The 23,995-nt window shown below is 44.1% G+C and overlaps 1 protein-coding gene and 1 long non-coding RNA gene across 2 annotated transcripts in view; one reads left to right on the top strand and one right to left on the bottom strand.

Moving 5' to 3' along the window:
* Positions 1–11,164, bottom strand: part of BMX (BMX non-receptor tyrosine kinase) — a 628,237-nt gene extending 617,073 nt beyond the window's left edge. Inside the window, exon 1 of the mRNA XM_069636784.1 lies at positions 11,058–11,164. The gene's annotated coding sequence lies outside the window, so the exon portion shown is untranslated. The remainder of the gene's footprint in view (positions 1–11,057) is intronic.
* Positions 1–23,995, top strand: part of LOC138526267 (uncharacterized) — a 282,649-nt gene that overhangs the window by 235,963 nt on the left and 22,691 nt on the right. The window contains exon 3 of the long non-coding RNA XR_011283534.1: positions 17,819–17,862. This is a non-coding gene — a long non-coding RNA (uncharacterized lncRNA). The remainder of the gene's footprint in view (positions 1–17,818; positions 17,863–23,995) is intronic.

The raw sequence follows: 23,995 nt of genomic DNA, 5'->3' as shown, positions 1-23,995 counted from the left end.
CCGAATGTTGCATAGTTAACTGTTAGGACCCTCTGGACATTACTGGCTACATGACATTTGGACACACCACCCCTATCTCCAGATTTCAGCACAAGTCAAAATGTGTTTGTGGCTTCGCAAAGCATTTTGCCCCATACAATTCCACACCATTTCACCGATCTGCACCACATTTTGCATAGTTACCTGTTAGGACCCTCTGGCCATTACTAGCTACATGACATTTGGACACCACACCCCTTTCCCCCGGATTCAGCACCTGCACATACGAGATGGTTGCCTGAAATCGGCAAAACTTCAATGTGGTCGTAGAAGTACTCGTCCCGACACAAGGAACAAAACTCGGGGTCCAAGCCCTAGGATGCAAGGTTTCCAATATATTTGCACCACAATGCACTGCAACGAACTGCACCACATCAGGGTGAGGCGACAGGTGGGGAGAGAGCACGAAGCTCCCAGTGTGCAACAGCTCACCAACTCTGGCCTCCCCTCAACATCTGCTACGGGCTACGTCAGTTAGCCACACGCACCCATTCTCAGTGCAGTTTACTTCAGGGTGCAAATCAAGCAATAAGCAAATCGGAACAGCGACCCACAGGATCAGTGTTATAATATTGGTCTATAGAACACGTTCGGAAGAACGGGTAATTCTGCTAGGAGTAAGTAAAACAGCAAGCATCACTCTTTTAAAATGTATTATGTGTTTTGATTTACAAAACCGTATACATTTGATACACATTATCAAATGCATGATCATTAAAATTCATCATAATTACAAAAATCGGTGCTGACAAAACAAGAGCAAAAAAAAACGCCTATATCATCCTTAAATATAAATTGCATACCAAGATTGCAGGCACAACTTGACAACTATCACATACTATAAATTTGCATCATAAAATATTAAGAACAAAGTCGAATTACCATGTATACATTTTCAACTAACATATTGTAAATCACCTTGATTAAATGTACAAGAGCTATAATGATAGACTTATGATTTCCGGCCACTGAGCCTTAATGTGGACCTCACTAAAATAAATAATGCAATCTAATCCAAATCGATTTCTATCTATTTATATTGTTAAGTGATAAGTGAAGATTTATCACAATCATTCAGAGAAATAGGAAGACTCTGCCAAACTCCCAATGCCTCAGTTCTAAGTACCACCCGGTGCTGTAGTGGTTTACCCGCAACATGCACAATTGTGTAAGGCCTCGATCCTAATCTCTGGGGAGTTGCTGTAAAATAAACCTGGTTTGTTACTTGCAATCGGAAAAAACATCATTGTTCATTCTTTCATCAAAACCGCCAATGCAGAAAAGCAGAAGATAGGCAGGCAGAATATGTCATTGGCTTGCATCTTCCAAGTAAGTGAGCGCTGGGTCATATTAACAGTAACTAGCCCCCAGCACGTGACATGTGGTGGGTGGGTATTATGGGAAACTTTACTTAGATTAGGGTCCATTGCCATTTTATATGCTTACCCCTGTTGCATGCTTTGACATTGATGGGAATTTTCATCCGTGAATGAGTGTCACTGTTTGGTGCCCTGTAGAATTAGAAAAGTGTAGAAATTCGCCCTGTCTGACTCGCATTTGTGTGTGCTTGCATGTGCCAGAGCATATCAGGTATGTGGGAAAATGAGGACAGACACCCTGAGCACATCCATAAGTACATGTATCCATTAATTTGGGAATGCCCTAAAGAAGCCAATGAACACCTCCTGTTAGCACATGCATCATCATCTCAGCCAGTCAGGATGCTTAGAACACTGGTGTGTTTCCCTGTTGCAAATCCTGAGTGCCTAGCTTGCATAACTCCTGCACTTTCCTCTCACCCACCTAAGGTTAACGCCCCTCCTTCCTCTTATCCGCTCCTCTCCCCCACCCACCCACCTGAAAATAACCACTATTCCCTTCCACTTAACTATTTATTCCCACTGCACCACTGGCCGAGTCTGTCCCCACCACTCAAAGAGAAAATGGGATAGATTTCAACCACCATGTTGCAGGCGCAAGTTTTCTTTTTATGAGGAAAATCTGGACTGCAAACATTTTCTTATGAGTGGAAAACCAAGTCCCATGGACGTTGCACTGGGATGATATTGATTATACTGGCGTTGGTGACCGGCCATATGGATTGGCCGTTCCTCGGGCATAAAGGTGGTATTGCCAAATTGTGAAATATTTGCATCTGGGAAATGTGCTTGCACCGAGAGATTTGCATATGTGCAGGTGGACTTCATGAGCTGCTGCAGATGCATGTAGAATGTTGTTTTGGAATATTGATTATCTTATGTTGATTATCTTATGCGGGCCTGATCTCTCTGCCTCGGTCACTTTGCTGTTATTCTTCCTTGCTGCGCTCTGAGGGCGCTCTGAGGCCTTCGGGCATGTGGCGCCTTATTACAAAATTATAATAATAATAATAGTAATGTAAGGCAGAAAATCACTTTGTGAATCAGGCCCTATGTTCCAATTCAAACAATTAAGAATGTATTATTGAGGGGTAACTTCGATTTCAAAGTTGCCAACTCTCTGGGTGTCTTTAAATCACACCTCCAGCAGGGAACTGGTATGTTTCTAGTTCAGCAGATATTCTGTGAGCTTATCGCTTTCCCATGGTTGTTCCTGGTGGATATTGATGTCAGGGCGATAACTGCAGCTAAGCTGAGTTTACTTGTACATGCTAGTAAATGTTATCTCTGCTCAAGAATTCTCAGGTTTTCATTAAAAAAAACCCACTGAGTGCAATGTAAACCTGGAGTAACCTCCTGAAACATTTACCCTTCCACATGTAGGGGGCCAGAACTTGAAGGACTCAAAAGGGACAATGCAATGGCTCTAGTTAACTTAGAAAACAAGATGCTATGTCAGCTAGCCCTTTCACCATGCTACCAATCCATGACAAATGAAACCAGGGATAAACATGCAAACCTGTATCAAAGTCTGTATATATTGGTCCTATTACAGGCTCGTTGTAACATCACTACTGCTTTATAACATGAAAATGACATCACTAGCCTACTGCCATCAGGTCTGACAGCTGAGTTGTCACAATACCTGTTTCATGAGCCAGCACTGAGCAGAATTTCAGCTGTCACTCCAGCACTTAAAAAAGAAGCTTTTCAAATTCATTTCTTATCAAATAGCTTCCTGTGACACTTTACAGCCATGAATGGATAAGGAACTATTTATAGTTGTATGTTTATTTTGCGCACTAGTGGAGTTTACTACATGAGAGCAAGAAAGTATTTGTGTGTTCTGATTATAAAGCAGACATTTTCAGATACATTTTATGAAATGACTTAAATTCTTTTTTCTGCACACACTAGAAGCTATTATTGGTTTAATCCAAACAGAAACTGCATTGATTATGTAAGGTATTATCTAATTGAATGTAATGCTCTCTAGTATATGATAGATGGTCAGAATTTAGGTTTCACTGATATATCATGTAATAAATGATAAGAAAGCCGAAAAAAGATGAAATTCTTGTAAGCTGTATTAAAAGATGTATGACAATGTGCTTCTTTATGTGTGCTTCCATGTTCTATAAGTAAATAAACAGACTCTGGAGCCATCTATCTAGTCCCCACCTGTGCCTATCATGCTACTCCTTTGCTCACCTTCACAAAGTCATTAACTTTGAAACATGCACACTCTGCTATCTATTGTGATGCTTTCCTCCTTCTCTCCACCACGTTCATGCAAACAGTTAGAATATTAATTTCGGATCATAGCATAACCATAATATTCACTGATAGAACTACACACTATTGGATTGACATTACAAGTACAAACAGCACATCAACACATTTTCCTTTTATATGTAACATTGACATTCTATTAACTTAGTTTGAACTCAAATTGTATGTTTGTGCAGAAATCAGCTCTTTTGGAAAGCAAGAAGGTCCAGACTTCATTCCAGACCACTTAGATCAAGGCATGAGCGATATGCACTCCATCTGTGTGTATCTTAAACAATGCCTGGTCTCCAAAATAAATAAATAAAAAACAACAGAAAAACAAGGAAATTAAAATCCAGAATCATGTCTTATTTTTCTTAGCTAATCTGAAAGGCCACCTTTGTGATAGATTGAGGGATGTCTTGTTAACAATTGAGTGCAACTTTAAAAAAAGAACATAAGCTTACACATGACTCCATTTGCTGACCTTGGAGAGCAGTAGGCTGCAGGAATGTGCATCTGTTCCATTAATCTGCCGTTAAAATGTCCCTTTGCTAAACACAGCAGACACTCTATTGATATTAATTTAGCCCACCCACAAAAGAAATTAATCCTAGAATTGTGTAGCACAAAACGGGTGCATTCAAAGTGACCATTGGAAATCCATTATCAGCTGTAATTTTGGAACCCTTTGTTTGATTTAAAAACCCAATATAGATTTGGATCCTGCGGAAAACATGATTCATATACACATACAATGATATATTAAAATGCACAATATATGTATAGTTCAAAAACTCCATCATACATGAATGGACAGAAACATATATTTCCTCTCCAGATATCAATTGCAAATATCCACATAGAGAAATATTCCAAATATAAATGTTCCAGTTCAATTTTTATTCCACTCGGAAATCAGCGGGCTGGATGGTAGCTAACTGAACCCCTTCTTGCACAAACAAATTCAGTGGGCCACTGAAAGCAAGGTGTATGGCCCTGGTGGGTGTGCGAAAGCCAAGGGAACCTATAACATGCTCTGTCCAATCCAAAATGCTCTGTCAAGTGATGCTGCATGAGTGAAGTTTCCTGGTATGTAAAGTTAAACACAAAGGAAGAAGGCAGAGTGTTTTGGGAAAACAGAGAAGCAAGAGAGCTTGTCTGACAGGAGAGTAACAGATTTGGATTCCAACTGTATATAATTATGCCGATATCTACTTAAAGGTGCATTTTCACACATTGAATGAATGCAGCGGCCTATGCCAAGGCAGCACCAGATCACTCGGGGTGGATTATGGGAGCAGGTGGACAGGCTGAAAGTAAGATCGTACCTGTTGGAGCTGCGTGGACCCCGGTCCGTGTCTCTACCTGTGGTGTGCATTTCAAAGGCATGTAAAAAGGGGAGTATTATGCCCTGAATTATTTAGACAATTTTCCCAGCAATAAGTTAAATCCCAGATAGCATGTACAAGTATTCTGGAGCACTGCTTAAAATCTATGGGCCTCATTACACGTAGTGCGGTAAGGGTTTACCGGTACTGGTAAGGGCACCGGTACCGGTAAAACGTTACCGCCTTACTACGAGGTCCCTTTGCGGGTTGGTGCTTTAACGCCTACTTTTTAGCAGGCGTTAAAAACAAACCCGCAAAGGGACCAGGGTGCTAATGGGAATGGGGAAGGGCAATGGAGGAAGGCGGAATTACCGCCTTCCCAACCTTGGAATAGGGCGGTAATTCCCCTTTCCTCCAAGGAGGTACCGGTAAATTACCGGCATGAACCATGGTGCTAATAGCACCATGGTTTACCGCACTACGGGCCTCATTACGACCCAGGAGGTAAGGGGTTTACGGCAGCGTAAACAGCGCCGACCCTTACCGCCTGATTCCGAGGTCCCTTAGCGCCATGGAGGATTTAACACCTGCTTTTAGCAGGTGTTAAAATCCATGGCGCTAAGGGACCTTGTTGTTAATTACGCCACCGTAATTTACGGTGGCGTAATTAACGCCTTCCCCACTCCCATTATACCCTATGGGGCAAAAATGGGAATGGGGAAGGGTAAATGGGGATTGGGGACCGCCCCGCCAACCTCGGAATGGGGGGGTAAGTCCGCCAACCACCATGGCGTAAACGTAGTTTACGCCATGGTGGTAAAGGTACGACCCAGGCGGTAACTTACCGCCTGGGTCGTAATGAGGCCCTACGTGTAATGAGGCCCTATATCTGTAAAGTGGGATATAGTGCATAGAACGTTTGCTTTGTAATGTATCATTAAACTTGAAACCCTAGCCAGCATCATCATAATAGGGCTTTTCTCAAACAACTTGCACCAATGTATTCTCTCAATGGCAGTTATTAGGTTCATAAAACCTAATTAGGGATGCTGCTTATGAATATAATTTAATTTCAATTGCATTAGTGTAAGTCAAGTTCCACACACATCTATAGCTGTCCAGATGTTTCTTCAAAGTGCTAGGGGTGGTGAAACCTCTGAGGTCTGCTAAATGTTTAAAAGTCTATTGTAACTCCTAGTGTAGTCAATCTAATCTGTTATATGACCGAAATGTTTCACCTGTGCAAGTGCATTTACCCCAAAGGACAAATCGCCCCAGTGCAAAAAACCTGTTGTTTCAATGCTTTTTGCATCAGTTCAGACTGAACTTTGAACTGATGCAATTACCTATATGATTTCATACTGACATAACTGTTGCTCTGGCTTCTATAATCCACAACACCCCATTCCAAGGTTGGCGGGGCGATAATTCCCCATTTACCATTGGTCCTTCCCCATTCCCATTTTTACCCATAGGGCTCAATGGGAAAGGGGAAGGGGGTAATTACGGTACCACAAATTGAGGTACCGTAATTACCTTCAAGGTCTCTTTGCGGGTCCCTACCTTAACGGCTGGTCCAGACCAGCCGTTAAGGTCGGGAGCCGCAAAGGGACCTTGTAGTAAGGCGTTAAGGGGTTAACGGTGCCGCAACCTTTTACGGCGCTGTTAACCCCTTTACGCCAGGGTCGTAATGAGGGCCTATGTGTAGTTGATAATTACTTTAATATACTGGCTCTTATCTCCTTCCTGTGTGAAAAAATACCATCACTGTGGTTCCAGAGTTATCTTGAAGTCCTCATGCTTGTTTCTCAAACCAGCAAAACTACCTCTGAAGGTAGAAACTTCAATGTGGTGTATGATCACTTGAAGCAACACGGTTTGTGAAAAGGCACAATGTATTAGAAAAGGTGCAATGTATTAGAAAAGGTGCAATGTATAAAACACCAATACAATACATATTAAAAAAGTGGACATGATTTAATGCAACTTAACATGACATAAAAACATACTTTTCAGTGATTTATTTATGTCTGTTCTTCTTAGTTGGTGTGCCTCATACGTGGCTGCCCACACTATATTTCTGTGGGTGCACTGTTATCTATTTTGTAGGGCAGATGGTATCAATGATGTGCACCATACCTTTTACATAATATTATCCTCATAGCCATTGATTTATTCATGTGGTCCTCATGGTTATTCGGTTGGGATGGGCGCAATACAGCAGATCACTTCTTGGAATGATTTTGCCACCTCCAACTCTGGTTCTGGATGTACATGTCCAGGATGTTCGTTTTTTAAAGTTTTGAGTATAAGGTGGTGCTTTAAGCTGAAACTATTGCATTGGAGTACAGCTAAAGGGAGGTGGCATATGAGGAGGGACACAATGCTTGCAGGTGTTGTTTGGTTATTTACACGACCAGTGACTGCCCATGGCCACGCGGATCCCTATGGGATTTCCCGCTCACATTTTGCAACCGACCCCCCTTGCGTAAAAAACACCCTCCTGGGATCTCTTTGAGTTTGCTTTATAAATCCTTAATTTCAAACATGTGTGCTGGAAATGCCTGCCAGTGTTTCTTCAAAGTAGCCTTCTGAAAGTTACTGGGTTAATTGGAGCTATAAACGTGCTACCGTTGTAATACAAATATCATAACCAGGTCTGCCATTAGTCACTTGATTTATAAGCACCATGCCTGGCCTTCACTGATGTCCTGTTAAAAACAACCATTAGAAAAGCCAACAGTTTTAACTTGTGCATGGGTATTAGATGGGCATTTTCTATGCACTGCTACTATATGCCCTGTACTCACACCATTTTGCAGCTGCTACCATTAATGGCCTGTTAGTGCCATTATGACAGTGCCTGGCAAATGCCTTTCCCATCTCTACCCTGAAGCCAAAATGGTTGACATGGCCAGAGCTTGTTTGCATTCTTGTATGTACTGATTTCCAAATACTTAATCCAAAATCCTGCCTTTATCAGTAGTTACTAGGGGTCTATCTCTGCTGCATGCTACCTTGTTCCATATTTGTTGTTACTGATATCGCCACTTAGATTGTGAACCCTTTCCTCCATCTTCTATAAATATGCTAATTGCATCCAAATGCTAACAATTGGAAGCAGGAAACATAGTTACAGTCTACAAAAGTGTGCAGAAGCTTTCCATTTACCAGCAGTGTCTTTAAGAAACAGTTGGTTAACAGCCAACACAATTATAAAGGGAAACCACTTAGGTAGATGAGGAAGTACTTGGGTGTAAGCAATTCAGATACTTGCCTTTCCACTACGGAGTCTACATTCTGCTAATGGTGATAATGAAGATGATGATGATCAACCTTGAGGATGATTTAGGGGTTGATATTGAAACAAGTTACTGTCAGTAACTCTGACCTACACTCGATTTACTCCTGAAGAGAAACTATTAGATTCACACTGAAGTTATCAGGAGTAACGCTTAATTACCACTGTCCTACTCCCGGAAAGAGAAATGTAAGCCTGGAGTAAGTCATAGTTACTACCAGTGCATTTGATGTAAATCAAATAGGCCTTCTAGAGCTGTAACCCAGAGTTACTTCTGATAACCTTTTGGGGAATCAGCCCCATATAACATTTACTGTGCAACTACTGATCATCAATGGGTATGGCTACTAAAGGACAATACGCTAAGGTACAGACAATGACGGTACTCTGCTGTCTCACAAGAATTCGATGGTTTCTTATCAGTAACTTCGCTACTTGTAGCAAGTATTTGTTACAGCCACTAAAAATAATCTCTTTAACAGGAATTATAAACACCTTTTCGTACATGACCCGAATGAGATTTTAAAAAATGACTTCTTCTGGAGACAATGGGCCTGATTTACACCATGTTTTTCAATGGGATTGTGCCATTGAAAAACACTTTTGTAAATCAGGCCCTATGTCCCATAGCTAGGAATTGCCACATCAATGTGGCAAGACATTAAAAATGAACGGTTGGATACATGTAACAGATTCTAGCGTGAAAGTATTACATTGGCAGGACCTGCAGCAATACTTTAGCTTAGGGAGAGGTTGAGGAAGAGGTAGTTTGTGGATACGATTAGGGTATTATGTTTTTAATAGGGAATTGTGTAAATTACTGTTATAAGAACATTGTTTACTTATTTTAGGTATAATTTCGGGTCTGATGGTAAAAGGAGTGTAATGGAAATGTTTACATAATTATATGAAGAAATCGATCCATTTCAGGTTTGTTGTGGGTTCTATGTGCAAAGGGATGGCATATTTATAAGTATTAATTAGAAACAAATATATTGAATTCATGGTAAAGAAAGTATGTTTTTAATGTTTTGCCTATTTGTTTTAATAACATATGTGAAAAGTTCTTTGAAGTAAACCACAGTAAATAAAACATTTTTTAAAAACATGCAAAGTGTACATTCATCTGAACCTTTGAGCAGTAACATAATGCATCTACAAGCCTATTAAGGGTCTGAAATGTCGCAACAATTGAAAAATCATCATGCATGAAAAGGTGGCCATCTTTTAAAAGAATACATCAAACCAGACTGCAGTGGTGAATGCATCGAAACCATTGTGACAACCACAAGTCACATGAAATGGAAATTAAAAACACTTTACAAAAATTACCTCACCCAACATAACTATAAATCAGTCTTAAATTCAAACTAATGCATTAAACAATAGTCGTGCTCTTTGTCGCGTTTATACCGTATCATTAGTACCCGGCACACGCGGCGCAACGGGAATACAGCGTGGTGATTGGCTCATTTGCGAGCCATACCACACGGTATTCCCTTTTACGCCGTGCGTGCCGGGTTCTCTGTTCCCGGCGAGGGGCGTGGCAGCCCCTCAGCCAATGAGGATGCTCGAAACGGGCAATCCCCGCTCCAAGCCTCCCCATGGCTGGAGGCTTCCCTTGTGCCCCGCCAGGGACTTTGGTAAGATTTTTTTTGTTTCCCCTTTCCTCCTCCCTCCTCCCACCCCACCCCACCCCACCCCACTTACCTTCTATACCGCAGTCTCTGGCAGGGGATGATGGAAACCTCCAGCCGTGTGAAGACTCGGAGCGGGGCCATCCCTGCTCCAAGACTCCACACGGCTGGAGGCTTCCATCGTCCCCCGCCGGAGACCGCGGTACATTTTTTTTTTCTTTTTTCCTTCCCCACCCCACTTACCTTCTTTTTTTCTTCTTTTCTCGGGAGCGTACGCGCTGGGAACAGAGTGTTCCCAGCGCGCGCGCTCCCGATGGCCGCCATGGAAAGGGAAAACGGCCTACGTTTTCCCTTTCCCGGCGGCCATTTTTGTTGAATTTTTTTTTTTTCTGTTCCAAAACGTTTCGGAACAGAAAAAAAAGCAATTAGTACCCCGGTCTAACGAGCCGGGTTACTAATGGCAATAAGCCCCTCGAGGCCAATACCGCCTGATGTAATGCCCCCGGGGGGGTATTGGCCCGCAGTCTTGTGGCTTATTGCCACATTATTTACCAGCCCTGCAATTAGAGTAAGTAATAGACGTTTGCTCCTAAGCGCCAGGATCTAAACAGCTAACGTTGTGAAAACAAAAAGGCACAACGCAACATGTTAGGTAATTCAACAAGTTTGCGTGTCCTTGTGTGAATACACACGCTAGCTCTGCTTGAATTCAATAAAAAGATATTCGTTCTTTATAATGTCTTCGGACGAAAAGACTTACAAATACAGTACACAATAAATATGTATACCAACCCAAAGCCCAATCCCTTTAAAAAAAACATTTCTGACATGTCTTGTCTTTATAGGCCGTTTGACTTAGGCTCATGAAAGACATGCGCCTGTCAGTTGATTGCAAAATAATATCATAGCAGCAGTTTTAACAGACTGGACTTCAAACTCCAAACGAATTCATATCTTGTCACAGCTTCTCTCATTCCATCACGGTCCCTGGCACAAACGATGTGATCACCTGGCTTAGAAACACGCATGGTGCTTTGTAGACATCGTGCAGCAAGAGAGAAGCATGTTTCTGAAATAACGGCGCACGTGTTTAGCTTACCGGATCACGTCTGCAATCAGTGAGCCGCTTGACAGCCCGTTTGACTGGATGCGCAGCCGCTTGCTTATCTGTCAACCATTCAGAGGTGAATACAGACCACCGAAGAATCCGCTGGGGGTTTCCTCACCTGACGTGTACCCAAAACAGATTGAACAAGCAGAAGAGGCGGTGCACTCCACTCACAGGAACAGTGAACCTATTCATTCCACCGATGCAGGCCACTGATAGTCCCTGAAATACGGTATTTGCATGCGCCTCCCCACACCTTTCACAGCTCTCCACAGACTGCTGTTGTGCTGCGAGCCAAAGCAAAGGTCATTGGTGGGCGAGTTTCAGGTGCAAAACACGAACAACCCCGAAATGTAATTCGCATCAGGTCATTATTTTTGCCAAATAATTCAAGGTAAATAAAAACGCAGCGACTAAATTACTGCTACCCCTGGCCCATCACGGTGAAGACCCTGTCAAACCAGCCGTACTGGGACGAGTTCAAACAGACCACGACTACACAGTAATGAGGCTCAAGCCTCTGTATCCAATAATCACCACTGATGGATACAATCTATCAGGAAGGGAAGAAAGCGCCCAGAGACTGAACATGACTCACAGGAAGTGCCACATTGTGAGGCATCCGGTACCTTGCCACAACAGTCTCTTAGAGAAGGAGCCTATCAACTGACAGAGAAAATGTGTTCAATAACAGCTGTGTGCGCACCCTAAGGCACTTCACGATGTGGTATCGCACACAGGTTGCTGCAGCCTCACGAGTAATGCACAAATAAAAGGTATTCCGAGCCTAAACAATGCAAGCACGTGCATTGGAGGAGTGTGGGAAACAGGCTAAATTAATTTAGAGATTTAACCAAACGGCATGTAAACATTCAGGATGCTGCTCTTCACACAGAGGCAGGGAGGGCCTTGGTGGCCGTAGCTCCCAGGGTGGCAAAACAAAAATGCTTTGCATCAGCTCCCTATTTTTATTAAATGCGCTGTGCTCCCGAGAAAAGAGCGCATTTAATTGCAATAGTGCGCCGGCCACGTCTACTCCCACTACGCCAGCTCGGGGGAGACCTTGAAAGATTCCCTCGACCTGGGGTGGTGGGGGACTAATGGTAGGGTATCCCGGGTGGTCGCCCAGACGACCCACCCCTAAGGCCGGCCCTGCACGTAGGTGTCTCCTTTTCAATTTGAAACATTTTTTTTTGGGGGGTGAGGTAACACGAGCCGCCTTAGGAGAAGAATGAAGCTCACTCCTCCGGCTGCTCCCCGCCATCCAGCTGGAGTCTAGTTAGGAGTCGCTCAACAGGGTGGGTACCCGGTAGGCTATGCAACTACCTCCTGGTAGCCATGTGGGACCTTTTGGTGTTCCGGATTGTGTGGTTTGTACCATTTTCTACCGTGATGAAGGGGAACAATCTGGCTGGACCTGTTACTCATGAAAGGGAAAAAGTAAACCCACCTATCAGCCTACATCCAGTGAACTGTTGCCTTTTGTGGCATGTGGGAGTTGTTGATCCGAGTTTGTGGCATGCTGAGCAAGCATGAGGGAGACCCGGGAGATTTCAAGACCGGTTTATAGTCATTTGATTGAATGCAAGAACATCGAATGCTTTACCATAGAAAAAAAAGTATCAAAAAAAAGCATCCAATGCATTTTCTTTCTTTTTTTTAATGGGGGGGTTCCCCCCACCACCCCTTTTTTAACCTTAAAAACCCATTATAATTCAGTTAAACCCTTTACCTTTAAAAAATGCATTCAATGCTTTTTTTTTTCAACATTTTTTCTTTTCTATGGTAAGGCATTCAATGGTATTGCATACGATGCAATGACTAGATACTGCAAGACCTTATATAGGGGTGCAACATCCATCTCTTACCCCACCCAATTTCACTAGGGTGGGCAATGGGGGAATAAGTATACTGGACTTCATGATGTGCAGCTATCAATGTCCAGAGAACGATCACTACCCCATTTGGCCCATCTAAGGTTGGAGGCGATATTCACTGATGAAAGAGAATCTGGCCACCTGAGTGTTGATCCCAGTTTATCCCGCATCAGTTGGTGCGACTCCAACCTGGAGAGTGCCATTAACGCTGGCAAGGGTGTGCTTGGACTCACATCATGTAGAGACCGTGGAATCCGGGGCGGGGTCGACTGAGGAGTGTGTCATGCTTCAGTTTGAGGCTAATTTGAAGGAGATTCACAAATGTGCAATCAGTCCGAGTAACACTGCTAGCGGGATGGCCCTGGGGAAGAAGGGTAACCAATGCCATCATTATGATCATGCAATCAGGGATGGTCACAGAAAGCTGAGGGGTGACCTATGCAAGATAGCAGCAAGAGAACATCTACCACTGTTAAAGGGTGCAAAAGTTAGACTGGCCAAAGCTGAAAATTGCAAATGGTTAAAGCGCCACACATATATTATGGCAAGCCACAGGTGCAACAGCTGGTGTTAACAACACAGAATAATGATAATGTTGCTTTCTGGAAAATCGTGAATGGCATGCATCCATTTACCAGAAACAGTAATGGAGTCACTGAGGTAGAATGGGTGAACCATGTCGAATTGACCCTGGGGCAGAGATATGTTGTCTATCCATAGGAGGCTGCTGACGGAGACCAAATCGGAATAAGAGAGGTCCCAAGATGACATTGAGACGGTAATCAGACTTAGCAAGGCGTCTAGAGCCCCTGGCCCGGACTGAATATGCAGTAATGTCATCAAGGCAGACCCCCCAACCTGGCCCGCCACTTTACATTCCCTCTTTAAGAGCATTGAGTTACTACAGCGCATACCAGCATCCTGACAGGACAGCATCATTATGCCTGTCCTAAAAAAAGGCAGGCACGATGACCCTAAGAACTATCGTATGATGGCCATGCTAAATGTTCCGGTTAAGATCTTTGCCAGAATATTTCGGGAAGAACTGACACTGTGAGAAGAACGACTGGGGATCATCTTGTTAAATCGAACTGGCTTTCGTAAAAAGTCCAATACCAGTGTCAATACGCTGGCTTTGACAACCGTGATTGAACAACCATGGATGGTGATGAAGGTCCCAGTTTATGTTGCATTTATTGATCTAACTACTGCAATTGACACCATTGATTGTAACAGGATGTGTAGTAAATTGCAAACACAGGGTATTCCCCTAGGCTTGCTCAAAAGGTTGGCGCTCCTGTACTCCCAGACGAGGGTCAAGGTGAGAGTGGATCAATCAGTGGGCTGTACAGCATGGATACCAATGACCAAGGGTTTGAAGCAGGGCTGTACACTGGCCCTGATCCTATGTAACCTCTATGCAGCTGATATGGGACCAGCCCTGAGTCACTCTGCTGCTATTCCACCGAAGCTTGGCACTACAGGACTCCAATGGCTAGGTTACGCAGATGAGCTGGCCATATTGGATTTAACCCCGGTGGGGCTACAAAGCTCCCTGTGTAATCATAAGAGTTATACAAGTGACAATAGTCTGATTATTAACATCTCTAAGACCAAGATCATGATCTTTGACCCACCTAGGAGAAAATGGAAGTTCAGACAATCTTGGGAACTGGCAAGAGCAAAACTGGAGGTGGTAAAATCTCATAAATACCTGTGCATCCACTTGGATTCTAGGTTGAACGGGATGTCCTAGATGGATTATGTGAAGCTAAAGAGTAGTGCCACCATGGGAAGGATTAGCCTGTTCTTGCATACAGAGGGAGGACATTCAGTGGGTTCTATATTACATCTTTACCAGGCTAAAGTGGTCCCAATGATGCAATATAGCATGGAATCCTGGGCACTAACGAAAATCAGAAAACCTGCAACACTAGAAAAGGCAATGGTCAAGAGTCTAGGCACCCACACTTCCTTTGATAAGATAGTGTTGGAATTTAGCCTCATGTCCATTAACCTGAAGCTGGCTTTGGGGTGTCTTACTCTATATTGGAAAATGGTTTACGCACCAGCTAGCTAACTGTTGAACCTCATCCTGGAGGCATATAAGCTATGCGCAAAGTACATGGTGGGCTGTAATGTGGCAAGAATATGTGAGGTAGCTGAGACATGGCTAACGAAGGCCCCAAGTGGAGTCCTGGGTGAATCCCTGAGGCACTAAAAATGAGGAGCGAAAGCCATCATTGTGGAACAGGGGAAAGAGCAGGTGTTGGTTAATCCTGGCACAAGTAATAGCGTGGGGGAGTTTGCGCATTATGTCCAGTCAAGGTGCCACCCACTGTGAGAAACCTGAAGGTGTCTCCCTAACTAGTCCCCAGGGAACTGTCATCCAGGTGGCCAGGACACGGCCATCGCTGTTGGATCCAGTTCCTGGGGTGGACCTCTATGAGAGGATCAAGTGGAAGAGGGGTACTCGGAGAGTAGAGCAGGAACACCGACGGGTGGGACGTGGTATTCCCCTTCTCATAAATCCTCTTCCCTATCCTACTATACAGGATGCTCAACCCTTCTTTATCCCCCCTTTCTAACATGAACACTTTTGCACACCACAAAAGACAACACACTAACATTAGGGCTCTTTACCTGACATGTCCCAACACAAGGGTCAGGCAAAGTCAGGCAATTGACTGGAATCAGTCACACTTGATGTCCCTTTCCCTTCCCCACAAGGATAAAAGGTGGAGCCTGAGAGCACACTACGAGCAAGGCAGTCATCACGACAAGACAGCTTTTCCAGGGCGGCAGTTGAAGAGGTGGAGAAAGGTGTTGAGAACCTAGAGGGTGACAAGGAGAGGAGCGACCTTGCCCTTTCTGACCCAGACCCATGATTCCTCTGTGGAAGAAATAATAAGACCTTGAACAAAAGCTAACGTGTGCTGCAGCAGATGTTAACGGTACACAGATTGCACCTACGCTGATAAACAGGGGAGCAGAAGGCGCTTGCTACCGTGGTAACTTCCTTGACTCCAGATACAAGGAAAGCCAAGCGGTTCATCACAGTTGGTGAGTTGAGGGTGGAACCGATAAGAAACCGAACTGTGTTGAATGAAAGTTACAAGTTGAAGAAAGTGCAAAAAACGGTGAAGGTGCAGGGGAAAACCAGCTGAAAGAGTCCGACACCATGCAGGTGTACGGTGAGAGACTCTAACTGATTCCCCATTTTCTTTAAACTACCAATACCAGAAGGCTGAGCGAGAGCCGTGAGAGGAGTGTCAAAGTGGTCATACAGAGGTAGCGGAAAGCTAAGGGAGACAAATCCCGCAAGACAAGAGAAAAGATTAGCAAGAGTTTACCCGATAGAGGGATGCCGATAAAAAGGGGCGAGACCTGATGCTTCAATAAACATTTGTGCTGACAAGAACAAACCCAAGAAAGGGAGGTTCACTGTGAGCTGTTTAAAAAGACATTAAGCATTGTGAATGTGATGGAGAAGATTGTTGAAAGTCCCTTAGACTACAAGCCATAGTGAATCCGGGGAGGAAGGCTAACATTCAAGATGGGTCTGAGCACGGAAGAGGGTGACCGAGGGGTGAAGCCAGCATCACCCAAAGAGGGAAGCAAACATTCAAGAGGGGTCTGAACCTGTAAGAGGGGGACCCGGGGTGAAACGTCATCACCAAAGTGTAATCAAGAAGGAACTTTTGTTTTCTTATTTTTAACCCATCAGACCCTTAGAAGGAAGATACATAACCACTGATGCTCCTGATATTGCTACAAATTCTTTTTGGATCTGAGCCCAGAAGAGGGGCATCCAGTCATCCCCCAATGTACAGAAAGAAAGGAAATGTTTGTTTATTATTGGAATGCATCAGGTCCTCAGAGGCCAAAGACTTCTTTTGTAGAAAAGAGACTTAACCACCAGAGGTCTTGGTACCTGAGAACGAAACTGTAGGCTTGCACTGGGAAAAGCACAAGTGTGTGCTTTGCTCCAGAATCCCACCTTGTCCTTTGCCAAAAACGTGGGGAAGGGAGCCCCCCAGCTACTACATCCTGACTTATCATTTATGAACACTTCTTTCTTTCTCAAGAACCTTATCCCACACTCTTTTGTATTTAGTTGTAAGAATTGGCAATAGGTGTTTTTTCTTAGTATAGGCCAGTTTATTTGACAATATGCCACTAGGACTGCCTTATTATTATGTGATGGTCATAGCTTGCTCCGTTCTTAGAATTAGGTTTAGATTAGGCGTTTTTCCAACCCATTTATACAGTTTAATAAACACCCTTGAACTGTGATCGCTTGTGTCTGTCTTTACTGTTGCCACCATGCGTTCCTTACACCAGAAACATAAAAACATGACTTCCTGGGAAATTACTTGATCTGTGACTATTTAAAAATGATGTGCAATGTGGTAAGAACAAGGGAAATAAAGGATGCCTGTCACAAGAACCCAAGATCAGACCGGGAATGTCATCTGTGTAGAGACAGCACTGTAGAGAAGGCCTGACACTTGTTATGTGTGTGTGAAGCACTGGGGGCTCTGAGAATGCAGAATGGGAAATCCATTGGTTGGGGGTCGCACTTGTCAGCTGAGGGGCAGTGGGATCGCTTCATGATGGGGAATGACCGTGCATGCATAATGTTTTATAGTCTGTTTTGGAGGAAAATTTGAACGTTTTTGGACGTTTTATCATGATGTGGGGGAATGCTGTCTGTTATTAATTTATATTGATGTTGAGGATGCGAGTATGGATTTGTGAAAAGTAGAATAAACTGTAACACAAGAAAAGAAAATTAAAAATCCCCCTTTTTTCTTTCTTTTATCTATTCATTTATTTATTTATTTATTTATTCATTTATATCATAACCAACAGGTACCAAGCAGAGGGAAGAACACCTCCACCTCTGTGGATTCATTGTAAGTTTGGCAGTCGTGGTATTCATAAAACAGGTTGTATTTTGGGAAAACTGTCTTGTTTTTTTTCCTCCTCCAATGTATGCAACCGGAACCCAGGAAAACGATCTGCTTTTGTGGGTGAGTAAATGGATGCGGTAGCAACCACACAGCATTACCACAAATGCTGATATTGCATGTCTGCAACGTAGTCCTACGGGACAGAAAAATGCTGAAGAACTACTAGGTCCACGTGATTATGAATCATGGCCGCATGTGGTAGTGGTAACTGAATGTTGAGGTATTAGGGAAGGGAATAATGTGTATCTCATAATCAGACCATTAGTACCAGTGGCTTTTTACTGGCACTTGTGATGTCCAGGCCACGCTCGCAAACCACATATACATTACCATTAGAGCTCAGCAGCGTATCTTTGTATGCGTTCCCAACAAAAATCACAAAAGCGTGACAACTTCAGAGTAGAGGACTTTTTAGAAACAAGCAGTGCACATTTCTGTTGATTTGAATGTTGGTGTATTACATTTCTGCATGTCTACTGTACAGTAGGAACAGGCAGAACTACAGTAACCCTAAGCAGAATTCACAAACTGCTGATTTTGAAAAATAATAGGCATATTTTGTGAATGTGAGTTTATTTTTCCAAAATACGGAATAACTTTAGGGTGAACGCAACGTCCATTTCTGATTGGTTTGCCACATTGTATATGCCAGTCTGTAGTCCTCAACCTGATACCCTGCCTCATGCATTGTACCCCTCACAACACACTGTGGAGCAATCCAGAATGGCAGTGTTTGATTTGTAAGGAAATAAGTGGCAGGGCCCAAATATTTTCAAGATCGCTGTTCACACTGCGGGCGGCATCTCCCCACCATTGCTGCCACCATCCACAGCTGCACCCAACAGTGTCGACACATTTGGTGTTAAACTAAATCTTGCAACTGCTCATTGGAGTTGATGGATGCTCTGGATGCCATTACTTCATAATCAATCTAAGTCTGAGACAATAAGTGCCAGGGCTCAGAAATATGCCCTGGCAAATAGCCCTACAAATTAAGCACTGACTAACAGCAAACTCTTTTCTCTTTTTGGGTTACAATTATGAAACAAACAATGACTACTGGTATTGTATTGCCAGTGCTGGGGAGTCGGAGACCAGATGAATGAGTATATATACAGCTTTTTATGTTGCAAAGGAGACAGCCCCGTCCCCACCTCCTTGGGGCTTTAGAGTGAGGCGAGATGCATTTGAGGTACTATGATGGCCCAAGGGGGAGGGAGGACAGTGAGAGGGATTCCTCCCTGTCTAACAGGACCCCATTTTAAAGTAACCAAATATAGTCCAAACTACATAATGCATTCGAAAAGCACGAACAGCATTGCTATTTTGCGTAGATATTAGTAATCATAGGTAGAAGGGAAGGCCTGTGCTGTAAATGCGACATTGCATGCACTAGGCCCAATTTTGAGAGACCACAGAAATCCCCAGCCATGCCCAAGCTCCCATGAGGACAGCCCACACCCACAACCACCACGATGCCTATACATTGTTCTAACGGTGTTGCAAACATGTGTTTTTTACCTAAGAGGAATGTGCCCAACAATGCCGCAATCAGAAACCGGTGCCAGGAGTACATTTTATCTCACACTGGCCAAAGCCTGACCTGGCCCATTCCCGGTGACAAAATAATATATTTTTTTAAGGAGGAATATAAAAATAAGAGTAGTGGTCTTCTATAAGTAGTGGGCCTGAATAAGTAGTGGTAGCTTGTTTAGCGTTTAGTTTTAATTTATTGTGTTAATGCTTCTTGCGTAAAGAACAGGCCCTAGAAGGGGCGATGTGGTGTGGTGTTGGATGATCTTGTGGAGTGGTGTGTGCATGCATGGAAGGGTAATAGAGAATGGTGGATGCTGATTTCCTTTGTTTTTGTAGTCACAAGCAAGCGGCAGCATGCACAGCGCATTAGCAGGACTTTGCAGGGTTAGTAAGAAATAGATGTCACTGGCATGGGGGGTGAACCACTGATAGAACATATGTATAAGGCCCTGCCACTGTACTGTGACAGGGTGCAAAAATAGCATAAGCAGTGGACTGCAGAGACCGGAAAAGGGGGGTGCCGTGCCCATGGCCAGGCTCACGGCTCACTCAACAAGAGCATTTTGGGTCACATGTCCACATTTTTAGTAGCAACATATAAGGGGAAGCAGCTACAGAAGAGAAAAGAGATTCTAGATCTCTGGCGTATGTTCGAAGATGCAGAAGATCAAGGGCATTAAATGGAGGTGCAGAGACGGGAAGTGTAGAAAGGGGAAGGAGAAGGCGGGGCGCTAGGGAAGGATATGGGATTATATCCCTTCACAACATATCCTGCAGAAGGGTATATTAATCCGTTCTATGTACCTGTTGCGATAGGGACCCCTTTTTCTGCAGTAGGGTCCCCCACAGTGCTCATAATACCGCAGGCTTCTGCTCCCCCACCTCAGTATGCCAACCAGCCTGAAGTACTGGCATTGGCGGGTTACAGGTCTAGGGAGTTTGAGGATAAATTGACAGGATTGATAACAGAACTGAGGAGGATACAGACATCCCCAGGAACAGTAAGGGATATAGGGGCATCGAGAGAAGGGTCGGGAGAATGGAACACCAGGGAAGTGCTGCTTAAAATGGATACTGAAGGTATAAAATGTGTAGGTGTTGAGAAAGAAAGAAGCCCGGGGTGGGTGGATTATTTTGGGATTATCTTGGGATAGGAGAATACAGTGAAGGAGGAGAATGTGTAGGAAGAGGGGGATGATATGTTTGATGAGGGTCAGAGAGAAGGAGAAGGAAGGGGTGAAGATGTGGCTGAGAGTAGCCCCCAAGGGGAGAGGTTTGTGGGCAGGGGTCTGGTTGAAGAACAGGGCTGGCCGGATTACATTGGTAAAGAGAAGAGGAGCAACGAAGAATGGTGTGGGAAGTAGAGCAAAGATGCATATGCCCATAATACATAAGGGGCAGGGAGGACACAGTATGTGCCCTGGCCCCAAATGGATAAGAATAATTTAATTAAGGCACTCCCACAGCTCACAGCAGGGCCGAGTAAGTGGATTTAAAAATTCAAAAAGTAAACAGCAGGGGCGCACCTGGGAATAGGGCACCTTAAGAGCTTGCTGGTTTCTATAATTGGACACCAGGCTGGGAACATGTTGGTTAAGGCCGGATAACTGGGAGTAACTTTGGGAGACGATGCACATGATGGAGAATCATTCAATAAAGTTAGAGAATTGTTATGGGAAGTACTATGGAGTGCCTTCCCAGTTACCCCTGATTTACAGTCCTTGATGCAGTGTACTATGGGGGATGATGAGGACCCAGCTCAATGTATTCTTAAAATGCAAGAGAAGTGGAGAGCTGAGATGGGAGGCCCATGGGATCAATCAATACAATTCTTCCATTTTATTGTAAAGTGGGGCTTGCCGAAGGAAGTGCAGATGGCTTTGGATAAGATCGTGGGTTTTGAGGCAAAGGGGTGGACGGACATACAGAGTATAATAGTGCATCATTGTAAAAGGATTAAGGAGCGGGAAAAGGAAACAGCCCAAAGATCTCATGGAGAAGAAGCAACATTTTTGGAGAAGAAATTGGCAAACGTTGCTGTTCAGGTGCCTGTATCGACACCAGTACAGGTGGAGGGAATGGAGGGTACTCCCAAGTTGTAAGTGTCACTATTGCAGTGCTCTGGGCTGAAGGAGGACAAGGACAGTGGGGCGGGGGTCAATAATATCCTGGCCCACAGTGGAAACACGGAGGGTTGCAATGAGGAAGAGGGGATTTTGAGGAGCAAGAGGAGGAGGGTTTGGGCCCGGGGGGTGGGTTCGGACCATCTCAATGTTGGAATTGTTTAAGGAGGGGACATTTCACAAGGGAATGCAGGAGCAGGTCTGAAGTGGGGTATAATTATGGGCTGCAGCAAGAGGGCCAACAGCCCCATGGGACCCAGGGTCTAGAGTACCTGCAACAGGGTCAAGGGTATCAGAATCCAGAATATTCACAGGGGGAAATCCCAAACCTATAATCAGCAGCCTCAAACACCTGACACACAAGTGCAGCACCCACCACAACAACAGCAGGGCAGTGCTGCCCCAGTGAACAGGGTACTAGGTGGGGCTGCCACTCCCTTTGCGGGAGCAGCAGTGGTAGGAGGTAGCCCCTTCTCGTTCCCTGGAACAAACTCATATCCTGATCAGAACAGCCAACAGAGAGCACCTGCGTGTCCAATCCTGTTGACGACTACCCACCTTGAAGAGTAACCTTTGGTGGGGGCAGCGATAGGAAATTAGCAGTTCATATTCATGGTGGACTCTGGTGCAACTAAATGATGTATCATGGAAGGAAACTTTCCACTATCAGGAAAATATCTTGCCATGCAGGGATTATTTGGGGCTATTTCTAAAGTTCCATACACTGAGGAGTTAGATGTAAAGATGCGAGGGAAGGTAGTACCAGCACTCTTTATATATTCCGAGAGTTCCCCAGTCAATTTACTGGGTAGGGACCTGCTCAGCAAGCTAAACATGACTGTATCATGAGATAATCTATTCCACTCCTGAGATGTGCCTTATGAGCGTAATGCTGATAATACACACCCTCACAAGGGAGGTGGTAGTCCGTGTGATTTTGGTAGACCCAGACATGTTCATTTATGGCATTACGGTGCTTGCGGAGACAGTGCCCCAGAATGCCAAACAGTTTTGGTGAGTGCCCACTGATTTCATCTTTCGTCCAGTGGTGTCACCTGAGGTGGTGGCGGGAATAATATTATTGCTGGATTTACAGGAATTATTGGTTTGGAACAAAAGGGCTGTCCTGTTGGGAATTGACGGGGATAGGTGTGAGTGGCACACAGTGTTCTGTGTAGATCTAATAGTACAGCTAAAGGAGATGACGGATGATGAATTATTTGAAGATAACGACAAAGAGGGGGAAATAATGCTAGAGATCTGTATCCCCTTGACATAATGATACAGCACAGAAGAGTGCAGTGTACCTTAATGGCAGTATAAACTCCACCCCCATTTTTTGATTAGGACTTACAACACATGCCTTTGCAGTTGTGGACTACAAATCCACATGATGTAGAATTACTGAAAGATGTGACCCCTGTACATATGACATTGAAGCCAGGTGCAGTGCTGCCCTGAGTAAGGCAATATCCATTATCAAGGGGATCATCATGCCATCTATATCTCTGTGTAACACGGCAATATACCTGGTTAAAAAATCAACAAGGGGCATGGAGAATGATTCAGGACTTGCGCCCCCCTAAATGACGTGGTACAGAAAGAGTTTCCAGTTGTCCCGAATCCTGCGACAATTTTATGTAGCATCCCCAAAGAAGCCACGTATTTTACTGTAGTGGGTTTGAAAAATGAATTTCTATCAATTCCACTACATCCGGAGTCGAGGTATTTTACGGCATTTACACAGATTCAGATTCGGTTTAAACACACTAGATTACCTCAGGGGTATTCCGAGAGCCTTAGCATATTTAAAAGGATACAGCATGCCGCTCTTGGGACTATTCAGATACTTAGCCTGATTATCCAGTAAGTGGGTGATCTAGTGTGTAGTGACAGTGAATAGCACTGCCAAAGGGACTCTGTTCAACTCCTACAGTTGTTGGCCTGTAAGAGGTACAAGGTTGACCAGGCCAAATTGCAATATTGCCAACAGCAAGTGTTTTTTTTGGGGGGCAGTTCATGTCAGCGAATGGCAAGAGAATATTACCAGACAGGGCAGAGTCAGTATGCGCCACCCCCAGACCCGCCTCAGTTAAGGAAATGCAGAAGTTCCTGGGCCTCTGTAATTACTGTAGGCTTGGATTCTACATTATGTGGCATACACAAGGCCACTTTTACAGGCCCTTAGGGAATCCCAAAAGACAAAGGATCATAAGTTACAGTGGGCGGCAGAAATGATCAAACAGTTTGACGACTTAAAAGAAGTCATTAGTTCAGCACCCGTACTGGCTACCCCAGATTATATGAAGGAATTTTATTTGTTTTCATATTCAGATGGCCCGCACATGACAGCGATGTTGACGCAGGAAAGCGCTATGTGCCATAAGCAATTGGCCTTCTATAGTGGTACTTTTGGT

Source organism: Ambystoma mexicanum, chromosome 7p (assembly GCF_040938575.1).
Source record: "Ambystoma mexicanum isolate Mex_15411 chromosome 7p, UKY_AmexF1_1, whole genome shotgun sequence".
Classification (NCBI taxonomy): domain Eukaryota; kingdom Metazoa; phylum Chordata; class Amphibia; order Caudata; family Ambystomatidae; genus Ambystoma; species Ambystoma mexicanum.
The sequence above is the reverse complement of the archived record's forward strand: the minus strand, read 5'-3'. Positions and strand labels throughout refer to the sequence as shown.